The following is a 16,430-nucleotide window of genomic DNA, read 5'->3' on the forward strand; positions in this document are numbered from 1 at the left end:
AGAGTTTTTGATAGACAAAGGGTTAAATATTGCCTTTTTGAGTATGGAAACCATTTTGCAGCTTAGTTTGTTATAGATATGGCCTTGGTTTTTAGCAGAGACAATTTGTAGACTAAATACTTGTAGTGGTTTATTTTGTAAGAATTAGCCTCAAGGATATGAGATAAACTGTTAATACAGACTGGTACACAGGACTGATTTTATTTTAACTTTGTCTGTTGCCTATCCCAAGAGAACTGTATGTGAACCTAGCTTATCTTTTGTAATTCACAAAGGAATCGATTTGTACATGTATAAAAGAAACTTAACTGAGAAGTTTTGTTGGAAATGAAAAGTGGGGAAATCGTGAAAAAGACATGACAAGGAGAGGCTCTGTTCACCATGAGTAACCCCTTTTCTCGGAATCAGCTATGGGGGGGGTGGGGTTGGGGCATGAGGGCAATGATCAAACTTTCTGCTTTACTTCTAGAAGACCCCATAGCTGAAATACAAGCAGGCTGGAGACAGGTGCGAGTTCTGATTGATTCTGGCGGTACTTTATCATCTGTATCCCCCTCCGTGGACTTACCAAAAGGAGAGAAAAAGTATTAAGCCTGTGGGGATATCCAGAATTTCCATGATAGAACCCTTATCCGAACCGGTAAATATTACACTGGGAGCACACACAGTAGCAGAGTCACTTGTGGTGGCTCAAACTCACCCGTCATTTGTTAGGCCGAAAAGCCTTGTGCAAGTTAAATGCGAGCATCCATTGCACCCCGAATGGGTTTTACCTTGAGGTACTGGAGCCACGCAATGTTACAGCAAGCTGAGACCAGAAAAGAATGGCCTGCCCGATGTAGTTAGCTGATAGAGGGGAATCCCTGGACAGGGACATTACAAGCCTTAATCGAAAATGAAACCCAGTCAGGGAACTTCTTGATAGGATTAGTTGCAACTTGTAAATTGATACCAAAGTTACCTTGCACGGCAGTCTTTCGGCTTTATGATCGTACCAATTAATATTGACAACAAGCCAAGGTTCTTGTAGGGGTCGGTGAAAACATACAATTCATGGGTGGAATTGTCTTCAGCTCTGATGAATGGAAAACCACTAAAGTGCAATTATACCCTTCTCGGATAAAATTTTTCATGGAAAGAGACCATTCCACACATCATGCGTCTTTGGGCATAAGCCCCCCCTCCCCCACCAAACCCTAGAGGCCTGGGTCCGATGGTAAAACGATTAAGGAGGGGACCAAGGACTACTTACCGGTGGGCATAACTTATCTCAGCCAGATACTGGAGAGCTAGTCGTAAACCCTTTCAGGACCCCTTGTATTTTTAAACGTGTTAGCCTACCCCTCCTCCCCAATATGATCCTCCACTTCGACAAAGAGAAGTAGACCCATTCCTATGGGCATTGCTTACCAATCATGAGAGTTTAGTTGCCTCTGTGGCGCCCCACCAATACACACTTAAGAGAAACGTGAGACTCCCCTCCATTCTCCTGAAACTGTTACCGGTATTAACCCTGTTATCCAGACTCTCTTTCAGCAAAGCCCTTGCAATACCCCCTCACTCCCAATCCCAAAACCCGGCAGGCCGGGTGAATGGCAGTTTGTGCAGGATTTGCGGGCTGTCAATCGGATATTATAGCCCGTTTCCCGGTTGTACCGCAAACCAATGTTATTTTGGCCCCTATGCCATCTGATATCGATGGTGCATGGTGATTGACCTCTGCCCCGCCTTCTCGTAAACGCAAAATACTCTGCAGATGCTGGGGTCAAAGCAACACTCACAACACGCTGGAGGAACTCAGCAGGTCGGGCAGCATCCGTGGAAAGGATCAGTCAACGTTTCGGGCCGGAACCCTTCGTCAGGACACACGGTCCTGTTGACTGATCGTTTCCACGGATGCTGCCCGACCTGCTGAGTTCCTCCAGCGGGTTGTGAGTGCCCCGCCTTCTCGATCTCTCTGCACGAGGACGGTCAATACCTGTTCGCCTTTACGTATGAAGGACAACAATATACCTGGACGAGGTTGCCTCAGGGCTATACAGAGTGTCCAGTGCTGTATGGGACAACTTGAATAATTACTATTGCCAGGCACTGGTGTCATTTTACAATATGCTGACGATCTGCTGCTGGCTTCGAGGACGCTGGCGGATTGCCAGAGAGACTCTGTAACACTGTTAAAACCACCTGGCAGCCCATGGACATGGAGCCTCATTGTCGAAGTTAGAGTTCTGCCAAGGAACTGTTACCTATTTGGGCTATGATCCGCAGCAAGGCAGGAGAAGACTTGGTCCTGAACGCGTGCCCGCAATCGCACTGTCTCCTAGACCAGAAAGTAAGAAGCAGAGGCTTACATTCCTCGGAGTGACAGATTGACTGTCGACTCTGGGTTCCAGCTGTGAAGCTGTGCTGCGGACAGTTACACTACACGACGCGCCGTCTCAAATCCAAAGGAGCTGGGCAATGGAGTGGGCATACGAGTCTCCGAAGAAGGCACGGCTTCACGCACCAGCCCTGGCCACTCTAAATCCTTCCAGTTATATACGAATGAAAAGGAGGGATTTGCGAACGCCGTGCTGACTCGGGGACACGGCGGCACGTTACTCCACTCAATTATCACCCGTGGTGCGTGACCTGTCTGACTGCCTACGAGCTGTGGCCGCGACACCAGAGCCTATAACATTGGAACACTCCCGCACAGCGATAATCCACTCAATTTAGCGGCTACACACTTCACAGCAGCAAGGCGAACGGGGTATGACGTCATGCTATTATCGAGGGCAAATTAGATTTTTATCGAGCACCTCCACTCTGTCCGAAATAAAAATCCACAACAGACGGGATCTCCCGGTAGCCACCCACTTCAACTCCGCTTCACATTGCCATTCAGATATGTCCATACATGGCCTCCTCTACTGCCATGATGAGGCTAAACTCAGGTTGGAGGAGCAACACCTCATATACCGTCTGGGTAGTCTCCAGCCCCTTGGTATGAACATAGAATTCTCCAACTTCCAGTAATTCCCTCCCCCTCCCTTCCTCTATCCCTATTTCACTCTGCCCCCTCCCCCAGCTCCCTCATGTTTCCGCCTCCTTCTTCTACCACCCATTGTTTTCAGGGCTATGACGTCAATGCTTCCCCTCCCCCACCCCTTTGTCTTTCAAATTACTGGTCTTTCAACTGACGCTACAAGCATCCTTCAAATCCTTCCCCATCTTTCATTCTTCAGTCCTGACGAAAGGTTCCAGCCCGAAACGTCGACTCATCGTTTCTAACTGATGCTGCCCGACCTGCTGAGTTCATCCAGCGTACTGAAAGTGTTGCTCAGATTTTTAAAGGAGTTCCCGCCCTTAATCGGGCCACCCTTGTTCCCATTCACAGTGACGTCGTACGACATAATTGTATAATAACTGTGGAAGCCACTCGTCCTGATCTGAGTTTAGATCCCCTGTAGATTCCCAGATCTGATTCTTTTTGCTGATGGTTCATCGTGTAAAGCTAATGATTTTGAGACATTGGCTGGGTATGCCGTTTCACAGGGAGACTAACAAGCCCCGGGATTCATCTAGGAATGGCACGTACCCCATTAACCACAATTTTCAGGTTCAGTAGAAAGAATGAATGGAGTGTTAGAAGACACACTGGCCAAAGTACACCAAGAAGAGGGATTGAAATGGCCTGAGGCACTGCCGATTGTTCTGTTTACCTTGAGGAATCAGGACAACCAAATACACCCCTTTTGAAGTATTGATGGGAAGACCTATGCCTCTGCCTCAGCACTAGAGGATACGCAAAGGCAGATTAAAGACCTAACTGCTGAAGCAGTAGCCACTCGAACTGTGGCCCTGCAAAATAGAATGGACTTAGATTTCATCCGAGCTGAGAAAGGAGGAGCATGTGCATTAAAGGACAGGGATGATGTACCCATATTCCTGATGAATTTGAAAGTATAACCCACCTGGTGGACCATATCCCCAGAAAAATGTAGAGCATATACGTAAGACCAGGGAAGAATTCCTAAACTATAACCCTCCTGGGGGCTGGGGGCCCTTTAGGAGCATCTTTGGTGGTTGGTGGGGAATGCTAGTACATTATGTAGTTATTATCACTATAGCAATATTACTATAGTAATAGTGTGTGTTTTGGCCACTGGACTCAGGTGTGCAACCCTACCCCATTTCGCCCTGTTTCTATGTTCCCTCGGGTTAACGCTGATACATATGACCCGGAGCTTAATGAAGAGGAATATTTAGAAATGAAGCCCCATGCCACCGGGTTATGAGGCCCCATTTGTGAATTCTGATATTTATGGTTGATCTTGCAATCAAAATGGAAGGGACTGTGCAGGAAACAATTGTGAGTTAAAGATTTTGATAGACAAAGAGTTAATACTGGCTCTTTGAGTGTGGAAAGCATTTTGCAGCTTAGTTTGTTGTTTCTCTAACACCAGGACAAACAAATTGCGTTACCTTTGTGACAATGTCTTTGGAATGTGGGAGGAAACTAAAGCATCTGGAGGAAGCCCACGCGGTCATGGGGAGAATGTACAAACTCCTTACAGATTGTGGCGGGAATTGAACCCCCATCCCAGTTGCTGCCCCCATAAAAAATATGCTAACCACTACACTACCATAGCGCAAAGGGCCGTGTGGTACATTAGGGGCAGGTTGCTGAAGGACCTTCATCTTGCAGATGTTGAATGTAAAGCCCATGCTTTTGTATGGTCAATTAATGACCTCTGAGCATTCACATACTGCTGCTCAAATAGTGAGAGATCATGTGAGTTAGTTCTCGGTTGCAGAGAAGGTCGTGGAGCTCCATCTGCCAACTCTATCATGGACACCAACCTCCCCAGAATCCAAGACATCTTCAAAAGGCAAACCTCAAAAAGGCAGCATCCATCATTAAAAATCCCCATCACCCAGGAAATGCCCTCTTCTCATTGCTACTATCAGGGAGAGGTACAGGAGGCTGAAGACCCACACTCAATGTTTCAGGAACAGCTTTTTTCCCTCTGCTGTCCAATTTCTGAAAGGACAATGAGCTCATGAATACTACCTAGCTATTTTTCCCTCTTTTTTGCAATACTTATTTAATTTTCTGAGGCATCTCTCTTTGAAGATGTCTTGGATACTACGGGGGCTAGTACCCAAGGTAGCGCGAACTAATTTTACAACTTTCTATAGCTTCCTTTGGTTCTGTGCAGTAGCCCCCTCCCCCGCATACCAGACAGTGATGCAGCCTGTCAGAATGCTATCCATGGTACATCTATAGAGGTTTTTGAGTGTTTTAGGTGACAAACCAAATCTCTTCAAACTCCTATTGAAATATAGCCGCTGTCTTGCCTTCTTTATAGCTGCATGATATATTGGGACCAGGTTAGATCCTCAGAGAACTTGACACCCAGGAACTTGAAATTGCTCACTCTCTATGAGGATTGGTTTGTGTTCCCTCATCTTACCCTTTCTGAAGTCCACCATCAGCTCGAGTGCAAAGTTGCCGCTGCGACATCACTCAACTCGTTCATGCACGTCCGCTCGTCTCCATCTGAGATTCTAGCAACAATGGTTGTATCAACAGCAAATCTATAAATGGTATTTGGGCTATGCCTACCCACATAGTCATGGGTATAGAGTAGAGCAGTGAGCCAAAGACCTCTGAGGTGCGCCAATGTTGATCATCAGCCAATCTGCTAATATTACTACCAATCCGCACAGATTGTGGTCTTCCAATGAGGACTGCAGAGGGAGGTACAGGTTCTGTAGTATATAGATCAGGACTGCAGGAATGATGGTGTTAAATGCTGAACAATATCCAGTGAACAGAATCCTGACATAAGTGTTTTTATTGTGCAGGTGATCTAAGTCCACGTGAAGAGTCATTGAGGATGCATCTGCCGTAAACCTATTGTGGTGATAGTCAAATTGCTCTGTATGTTCCCCCCATGACTTCATGGGGATCCTCTCACATTCCAAAGATGTACTGGTTAAGGAGAGTAATTTGAGGGCATGCTATGTTAGTGCCAGAATATTTGCAGGCTGGTCCCCATATATCCTCAGACTGTGCTGATTTTTGACACAAAGCGATGCATTTCCCTGTAGATTTTGATGTACGTGTGACATATAAAGCTCTTCAAATCTTGTTTCCACAGAAGGGTAAATCTGACTTTGGAGGATTGTCAACACAGGCTGAACAATTTCCCAGTAGTCTTGAAGATTGGCTCCTCTCTTGATCTCATTCATTAGAGTGATGTGTAACCTTATTTATTTATTTACTTATTTAGAGATACATCACGGTAACAGACCCTTCCGGCCCGACGAGCCCCCTGCTGCCCAATTCCACCCATGTGACCAACTAACCTACTAACCCGTACATCATTGAATACGGGAGGAAACCGGAGCACCCGGAGGAAACCCACATGATCATGGGTAGAAGGTACAAACTCCTTACAGACTGCAGTGGGAATTGAACCCAGGTCACTGGCACTGTGCTAGTGGCACAATAACTGCACTCTACGGCACCTTGTGGTGAGGAAGATTGAGAAAAGTGCCAGGCCAATGGTTCAGCTTTGTTTGGCATGACTCCTAGCTGGGACTGCTGGCATACACTCATTGGTTAGTATCATGGTTAGTTGTGGTACACGTGTAAGTTGGAGGTAAATTTCTGTGTGCCATGAAATTTGAGGAGGACATTCCACCATCCTGCTTGATTGATGGTCATCGTCTTGGGTAAAGCCCTCCCCACCATTGAGCACAAAAGCAGCATCCATCATCAGGGTGTCCCCACCACCCGGGTCATGCTCTCTTCTTGCCTCTGCCATCAGGAAGAAAGTACAGGAGCCTCGTGACTCACACCACCAGGTTCGGGAACAGTTATTTCCCCTCAACCATCAGGCTCTTGAACCAGAGGAGATAACTTCACTCAGCCCAATTCTGAACAGTTCCCATAACCTATAGCTTTCAATGACTCTTCATCTTATGTTCTCGATATTTATTGCTTATTTATTTCAAAGTTCAAAGTAAAATTTATTATCAGAGTACATACACATCACCACATCCAACCCTGAGATTCTTTTTCTGCGGCCATACTCAGCAAATCTACAGAACAGTGACTGTAAACATCAGGAACTGTAAACTGTGAACAAACTGTGCAACTGCAGACATAAATACATAGAAATAAATAATGAGCATGAAATTACAATATAACATCGATCAATGTAACCACATAACAGAGTCTTTGAATGGGTGTAGTTATCCCCTTGTTCAAGAGCCTGATGGTTGAGGGGTAGCATCAACAGCTTCTTGGCATTGAGTGAACATTGAGCTAATGCCCTTTGACCCACGACATTGTGCTGAAAATAATTACACAAGTGCCTCCTAAATAATCTAATTCTTCTTTGCCCACCCATTGATCACATCCTTCCCTTCTCTGCATGTTTATATGCCTGTGTCAAGGCCTCTTAAATACTTCAATCACATTTTTCTCCACCACCAACACTGGCATTCCAGACACCAATCATGTCCCTTCAGAACACAGGTGAGGAGGAATTTCTTCAGACAGAGGGCGGTGAATCTGTGGAATTCATTGCCACAGACGGCGGTGGAGGCCAAGTCATGTGGTATATTAAAGTGGAGATCGATAGTTTCTTGATTAGTCGGGACTTCAGGAAGCGTAAGACGAAGGAACACAAACCAATCCTCATAGAGGGATCAGAAGTGGAGAGAGTGAGCAGCTTCAAATTCCTGGGTGTCAAGATCTCTGTGGATCTAACCTGATCCCAACATATTAATGCAGTTATAAAGAAGGCAAGACTGCGGCTACACCTCATTAGGATTTTGAAGAGATTTGGCATGTCAACAAATACACTCAAAAACTTCTATAGATGTACTGTGGAGGGCATTCTGACAGGCTGTATCACTGTCTGGTATGGAGGGGCTGCTGCACAGGACCGTAAGAAGCTGCAGAAGGTTGCTGGTCTTGGGTACTAGTCTATGAAGTACCCAGGACATCTTTAGGGAGCGGTATCTCAGAAAGGCAGCGTCCATTATTAAGGACCTCCAGCACCCAGGGCATGCCCTTTTCTCACTGTTACCATCAGGAAGGAGATACAGAAGCCTGAAGGCACACACTCAGCAATTCAGGAACAGCTTCTTCCCCTCTGCCATCCGATTCCTAAATGGACATTGAACCCTTGGACACTACCTCACTTTTTTTAATATACAGTATTTCTGTTTTTTGCACATTTTAAAAATCTATTCAATATACATACACTGTAATTGATTTACTTATTTATTATTATTAATTAATTTATTTTATTTATTATTTTTGTTTCTCTTCTATATTATGTATTGTAATGTATTGCATTGAACTGCTGCTGCTGTTAACAAATTTCACGTCACATGCCAGTGATAATAAACCTGATTCTGATTCCGATAAGTGACTTGGACCATTAAAATGCTGATCTCCTGGGATTTTCATGTACAACAGTATCCAGAGTTTACAGAGAATAGTCTGCAAAACAAAAATAACAGCCAGTTAGTGACAATTCTGTGATCGAAAATGAGAGAGGTCAGAGGAGAATGGCCAGACTGCTCAAGCTGACAGTAACTCAGATAACCATGCATTACAACAGTGGTGTGCAGAAGTGTGGTAACTTCTACTTTGAAAAAGGCACACTCGACAACTTCATGCCAAAGGAACAACTTTAACTCGAACTTCAAAATATTACATATATACAGAGGGTTTCACAAACCATACAGCATGGCGGGGACACTATGTACTGAAGAACAAAACGGAAGTAGACCCCCCCCCCCGATATCCTAATTGGTATTAACTTACTTTTAATAATGCTCACATTACAACACCTCTCCCCCTTTAAAATCCAACATCCCCAAATGTAAAAAACTAGGAAATAAAAATCAGTGGTGTTATTAACTTGTGTACCCCTGAAAACTTATACTAGTACCTTAGCAACAGTTTACCAGTACAAAACATTTGGAAAATGTGACAGATTCAACGTTCAATCTAACAACAACAAAAAAGAACTGTCCTGTCAAAGATTCAGTCTGTCAGGAGGTTTACGCGTGCGCTGTGATCTGCGCACTACCCCCGGTGACCCAGCAGGCACTGCTGGTAATGGTGTTTTGGGTGGGTCTGGTGTTGGGGGCATGAGAGGGGTCTGTGTGTCTGCGTGAGAATGTCCATCCTCCTCAGGGGACTCCGACCCCTCTGCCAGCATCTCGCCCTCTGGCAAAGTCACTGGCGGACATGCTTCCACCGTAGCCTGACTCACAAATGGGAGCTGTCTGCTCCTGAGCCGGTATCATGACGCAGGCACACATGGTCCTGATGTCTGCGGAAAACCCGCCCATCAGTCAGCTTAGCAACATAGGAGACAGAACCACTCTGCTTAAGAATAACCCCAGGCAGCCATTGCTGATTGTTTCTCACATGGACATTGTCATCCGGTTTTAACAGTCTCTCTCACGCATGTTGATCATGTCCCTCTTTCTGCTTTTCCTGCTTTCTCTCCACTTTCGCCTTCGTGTCTGGGCGCAGCAGGTCCAATCTCGGCTTGGGCCTACGCCCCATCAGCATCTCTGCAGGGGTGCGGGTGGTTGTAGTCTGTGGCGTGAGGCGGTATTTAAACAGGAAACGTGAAAGCCGCATGCCAGGAGAGTCCCGTCATCCGCTTTAGCCTGCCTTCACTGTCTGAACAGCCCGCTCAGCCAAACCATTGGAGGCTGGGTGGAAAGGGGCTGTCCGAATGTGATGAATGCCATTCTGCTGCATGAACTCACTGAACATCTCACTGGTGAACGTCGAGCCATTATCACTGACCAGAGTGTCAGGCAACCCGTGGACTGCAAACACTTGCCTGAGTTTGTCTATGGTTGAGGGGGCTGTGATGTTGCTCATGACGTGAGCTTCGATCCATTTAGAATGCACATCTACCATGACAAGAAACATCTGCCCCATAAAAGGGCCAGCAAAGTCCAAATGTAGCCTAGACCAGGGGTGGTCTGGCCACTCCCATGGATGCAAAGGAGCTGGTGGTGGCATATTCTGATTAGTCTGATATTGCGTGCATGATTTTACCTTGTTCTCCAGATCCTGATCCATTCCTGGCCACCAAACATAGGATCTCGCAAGGCTTTTCATTCAAGACACTCCTGGGTGAGTCTCATGAATTTCCTCCACAATCTATGAACAGCCAGGGGGAGGCACGATGACCCTCGCCCAGCCAGAATATGCAGCCATCCTGCAGACTGAGTTCTGTCTTGCGTTTGGCATAAGGCCTCAGTTCCTCTCTTTCCACGATTCTGGGCCAACCTTACAAAAGAAAAGTCTTGACTTGGGACAGGACTGGGTCCCTCTCTGTCCACTGCTTGATCTGAGTCGCCTTTACAGGTGTCTCTGATAGCCTCTTCAATGAAAACACAGCCTCTGGTGGCATATGTGTGGTAACAGGTGTCTCAGGTAAAGGTAGTCGACTCAGTGCATCAGCATTTGCATTATTCCCACCCTCTCTGTACACTATAGTGTACCGGTAGGCTGACAATGTAAGAGCCCAATGCTGTATCCTGGCTGAGGCTAGCGGTGGGATGCATCTCGATCACTGAACAGGCTCGTCAGTGGTTTATGGTCCGTATAAATTGTAAATACGTGTCCATGAAGGTACTGATGAAAGCGTTTGACCTCAAAACAATGGCCAGACCACCTTTGTCTAGCTGTGAATATCCCTTCTCTGCAGCTGTCAGGGTACGTGAAGCAAAACCAATAGGCTTCTCTGAACTGTCCTCCATTACATGTGAGAGAACTGCCCCGACTCCATAGGGCGAGGCATTGCATGCAAGGGTGATCTCCTTGTTTGGGTCATAGTGAACAAGCAGCTTCGCTGCGTGGAGGAGTTCTTTCACTTCCTTGAAAGCTTTCTCCTGCTCTTCAGTCCACTGCCACTTAGTGTCATTGTGAAGCAGCTTACACAGTGGGGTCAAAACCCTTGAGAGGTCAGGAAGAAACTTGCCATAATAATTCACCATGCCCAAAAATGATCTGAGTTCCATGATAGTCTTAGAGCTTGGGGCTTCCGTAATAGCTCTCACTTTGTCCTCCACAGGGCAAAGCCCTTCAGCTGTGATCTTGTGTCCCAGGTAAGTCACACTCGATGCCAGGAACACACATTTTCCGCGTTTCAACCACAGCCCCGTGTCTGAGAGCCCCTTCAGCACCCGTTCTAAGTTAGCCAGACGCTCCGCCTCCGTAATCAAAATATCACGAAGGTACACTGCTACGTGTGGAATCCCCTGCCAAAGTGTCCATTGTCCTTTGGAAAATGGCAGGGCTGGACGCCACTCCAAACACCAGGCGATTGTACTTGAATAATCCCTTGTGCGTATTGATTGTGATGTACTCCTTTGAATCCTCGTCCAGCAGCAGCTGGTGGTAGGCGTGGCTCATGTCCAGTTTGTGAACAGTTTACCCCCTGACAGGGTCGCAAACAGGTCATCCACCCGTGGCAATGCGTACTCCTCTAGCCTACAGACCTGATTCACCGTAAGTTTATAATCCCCACATATCCTCACCGTTTTGTCTGCCTTCAAAACTGGAACAATGGGAGCTGCCCACCTTGAAAACTGGATGGGGTCAATAATGCCCAGCCTCTGTAAATGTTCCAGCTCCTCCTCGACTTTGCCTTTCATGCCATAGGGCACCGACCTGGGCTTAAAAAAACGTGGTGTAGCCTCAGGGTCGACATGGAGTTTCACTGTCACGCCCCTCAGTGTTCCTAGCTCGTCCCTGAAAACGTCACTGTACCGCTGCAGAATGCCCTCCGCCGTGTGTGCATACTTAATTTCATGCCAGTTTAGCTGGATTTTGCGAAGCCAATCGCGACCCAAAAGACTGGGCCCCCTGCCCTTAGCTATCACTAGCCTGACTTCAACCTTCTGACCCCCGGCTGAAATGTCCACATATAACACCCGTAAACGAGGTATGGGCTGCCGCGTATAGGTCCTGAGTTTGAGCTTTGACAGTCTGATGGGAGGCAGGTTGGACCCCATGTCCTCCTGTAGGTCTCCTCACTAATGACCGATGCAGTAGCCCCTGAATCAATCTCAAACCTAATGTCCTTTCCCCTGACAGTGACTGTGGCATCATATGGTTCAGGTGGTTCCTCATCTGTTTCCACTGCAAACATGTTGTAGGCACACGCTGCCTCTTCATCTGCTTCTTCTAGATGTTGTGTGGCTGCCTGAGCCTGTCAAGCTTTCCCCTGCCAAGGCTTAATCTGACCTTTTGAACTTGTGCACTTTTTAGCTAAATGTCCCTTTTTGCTACAAGCACGGCAGACAGTGTCTTTGAATTTGCAATTATTTGCATAGTGCACCCCTCCACACCGGAAACATTCCACCCGCTTTGCCTGTTTACCAGTCTCCCTCCTGACTTGGTGCACTGCCGCTGACTGCGACCCAATATCCTTAACATTATTAGCAGCCATCTCCATGCCTTGGGCAATCTCTAAGGCTTTCTTGAAAGTCAACGGTGGGGTTTCCCCTAACAGGCAGCATTGTATGCTGTCATTATTAATGCCGCATACCAATCGATCACGGAGCATGTCTTCCAACACCGCTCCGAAATCACAATGCTCCGACAGCTGCCGAAGCTCGGCCACAAAATTGGCCACAGACTGACCTGGCTTCCTGAAACGGCTGTGAAACTTACACCGTTGGACTATCACAGAAGGTTTTGGATTGAATTGGTTCCCCACGAGTTTCACCAGCTCGTCAAATGGAATTTCCCCCGGTTTCCACGGTGCCGCTAAATTCCTTACTAGCTTGTAAGTCTGCCCCACACACACTCAGGAGAATAGAGCGCTTCTTAGCCTCCTCCATAATTCCATTAGCACAGAAAAAGTGTCCCAACCTTTCCTCATACTCCAGCCAGTCCTCGGCTTCTTCCAGGAATTCACAGATAGTTCCAAACGTAGCCATACTGAACGCGAAAGCTCCTGTTCGAAAAACGTGGCGACACGTTCACAAAACCAGTTCACCTCATCGCCAAAAATATGTGGTAACTTCTACTTTGAAAAAGGCACACTCGACAATTTTATGCCAAAGAAACAACTTTATCTCGAACTTCAAAACGTTACGTATATACAGAGGGTTTCAGAACCCGTACGGCATGCCGGGGACACTATGTACCGAGGGACACCGGGAGAACAACAAACAGAAGTAGACCCGCCCCCCGATATCCTAATTAGTATTAACTTACTTTTAATTACTCTCACATTACAACAAGAAGAATATCTCTGAACGCACAACACAACACGTCAAACCTTGAGGTGCGCGGGCTACAGTTGCAGAAGACCATGAGCATATACCTAGTGGCCACATTAATGTTTTTCACAGCCCTTTAGTTCCTACAGAAAGGAGGTAGAAGAGAGTGAGGTCTGGTGACAAGCAAATAACTTCTTCCTCAATGTCAACGAGACAAAGGAGATGGTTATCAACTTCAGGAGAACTCACACAATTCACACCCCTCTTTACACTGGCGGCACAGCAGTGGAAATTGCCGGGAGTGCACATCTTGCGCAACCTCTCGTGCTCCCAGAATACATTGTACACATCAGGAAAGCTCACCAACGTCTCTATTTTCTAAGGAGAGCTGAACTATGCTCATCTATACTCTTTTCCTACTACAGACGTGCAGAATTCCACCGAGATGCAGCACTGAGCATCATAGGAAGTCATTCCTGCCTGTGGCCATCAAACTTTACAACTCCTCCCTTGGAGGGTCAGACATCCTGAGCCAATAGGCTGCTCCTGGACTTATTTCATAATTTACTGGCATAATTTTCATACTACTATTTAACTATTACTATTTATTATTTATGGTGCAACTGTAACGAAAACCAATTTCCCCCAGGATCAATAAAGTATGACTAGGACTATGAATCGAGCATCCCAACATGCTGCATCATTGCATGGCACAGAAACTGTACTGAGACAGACAAATAAGCTAGACAGTGGGTAGTCAAAACTGCCCAATGCATCACTGGCACCATCCTACCCGTCATATGCAGAAATATATTGGAAAAGAGCCAGTGTCATCATGAAGGATCCCACCCAGTCTGCTCATGGACTGTTTGTCCCACTCCCATCAGGGAGGAGGCTGCGTAGCATCCACACCAGGACCATCAGACTCAAAAATAGTTACTTTCTCCAAAGTGTAAGGCCGATCAACCCACCCCTCCACACCCCCAAACACCACTACCTTTTCATTTCCTGTCAGTCACCTTACGTACAGACACTCCTGTGTCCAGCATCACTTTATGGATGGACATACAATCAAGCCATGTATGTAAACTATGTACTTATATCTATGGTGTTTTTTTTATTATTAATGTGTTCTTCATCTTACTGTGTTTTTTTGTGCTGCATCGGATCCAGAGTAACAATTATTTTGTTCTCCTTTACACTGTGTACAGGAAAAAACATGAAACAATCTTGAATCTTGAATCTCTATGAACTCTAGGGATTGTTATGTGTGAAAATCCCAGGAGATCAGCAGTCTCTGAGATATTCAAACCACCCCATCACCCCACCCCACCAACAATCATTCCGTGGTCAGTCACTTAGATCACTTTTTTCCCATTCTGACGTTTGGTCTGAAAAACTGAACCTCTCGACCACGTCTGCATGAGTTGCTGCCACATGACTGGCTAATTAAATATTTATATTAACAAGCAGGAGTACAGGTGTACCTAATAAAGTGGCAACTGAGTGGACACATTGAATTGAATTGACTTTATTTCTTACATCCTTCACATACATGAGGAGTAAAAATCTTTAAGTTACATCTCCGTCTGAATGTGCAACGTGCAATTTATAGTAATTTGCAATAAATAGTATGTGTAACAGGACAGTCAATATAGCATAGAAATACCATTGTATCAGTGTGAATTAATGTGACAAATAAAACTAAAAAAATAATAAAAATTAAACATTCATGTCCCTTGTAGGATTTCTGAGACGGCACAACCTATGGCAGCAACCTCAGGGCACTAAGAATACACCAGCAAAATCCTCCCAATTCATGAACGATAAGTGATCCAACATCGATGTCCTCTCCCAGTCTGACATTTTCAACACTGAGTCAACTATGTTGGCCTGATGATAGTGTACACAACTGCAGAAATACAGGGGAATTTTGATCATCTCGATAGTGGAGAGGTTAGACTGGATGAACTAGGCTTGAACTCGTTGGAATTTAGAAGATTGAGGGGGGATCTGATTGAAACGTATAAAATCCTAAAGGGATTGGACAGGCTAGATGCAGGAAGATTGTTCCCGATGTTGGGGAAGTCCAGAACGAGGGGTCACAGTTTGAGGATAAAGGGGAAGCCCTTTAGGACCGAGATTAGGAAAAACTTCTTCACACAGAGAGTGGTGAATCTGTGGAATTCTCTGCCACAGGAAACAGTTGAGGCCAGTTCATTGGCTGTATTTAAGAGGGAGTTAGATATGGCCCCTGTGGCTACGGGGATCAGGGGGTATGGAGGGAAGGCTGGTGCAGGGTTCTGAGTTGGATGCTCAGCCATGATCATAATAAATGGCGGTGCAGGCTCGAAGGGCCGAATGGCCTACTCCTGCACCTATTTTCTATGTTTCTATGTTTCTATGTAACTTTAAATTCCTCGGTGTTGTTATTTCAGAGGACTTGTCCTGGGTGCAGCACGTAAGTGCAATTATGAAGAAAGCACAGCAGCACCTCTACTTCCTTAGGAGTTTGCAAATATTTGGCGAGACATCAAAACTTTGACAAAATTCTATAAACGTGTGGTGGAGAGTATATTAAGTGGCTGCATCACAGCCTGGTATGGAAACAGACCCTCGAATGGAAAAACCTACAAAAAACTGTGGATATGGCCCAGTCAATCCATCACAGGCAAACTTCTCCCCACCATTGGCACATCCACATGGAGCGCTGTCGCAGGAAAGCAGCATCCCTCATCAAGGGCCTCCACCATCCACGTCATGCTCTCTTCTCGCTGCTGCCATCAGGAAGAAGGTAGAGGAGTCTCAGGACTCACACCACCAAGTTCAGGAATAGTTATTACCCTTCAACCATCAAGTTCGTGAACCAGAGGAGATAACTTCACTGAACTCTTCTCAAAACGTAAGGACTTACTTTGAAGGGCTCTTCGTCTCATGTTCTAGATTTTTATTGTTTGTTTATTTATTTGTATAATAAATATTTGTTTATTTATTATATATTTTCTCATCTGTATTTGCAGTTTGCTGTCTTTTGCGCATTGGTTGTTTGCCCGTCCTGTTGGGTACTTACTGCCAGTTGCACTGCTGGTGTTTTGGGCAGTAGTGAAGGATCCTCTATCTCTGTCTGTCCTTGTTCATCTTCTCTGCTGTGCCCA

The 16,430-nt window shown here is 46.0% G+C and overlaps 1 long non-coding RNA gene across 1 annotated transcript; it reads right to left on the reverse strand.

The window, feature by feature from the left end:
- Positions 1-8,274: 8,274 nt before the first annotated feature.
- LOC140196876 (uncharacterized) lies at positions 8,275-13,199 on the reverse strand. Its single transcript, XR_011885826.1, has 2 exons — positions 12,923-13,199; positions 8,275-8,509 (listed from the first exon to the last, which is right to left on the reverse strand). It is a non-coding gene; the product is annotated as an uncharacterized lncRNA (long non-coding RNA).
- Between the last annotated feature and the right edge of the window lie 3,231 nt (positions 13,200-16,430).

Source organism: Mobula birostris, chromosome 4 (genome assembly GCF_030028105.1).
Source record: "Mobula birostris isolate sMobBir1 chromosome 4, sMobBir1.hap1, whole genome shotgun sequence".
In the NCBI taxonomy this organism is placed as follows: domain Eukaryota; kingdom Metazoa; phylum Chordata; class Chondrichthyes; order Myliobatiformes; family Myliobatidae; genus Mobula; species Mobula birostris.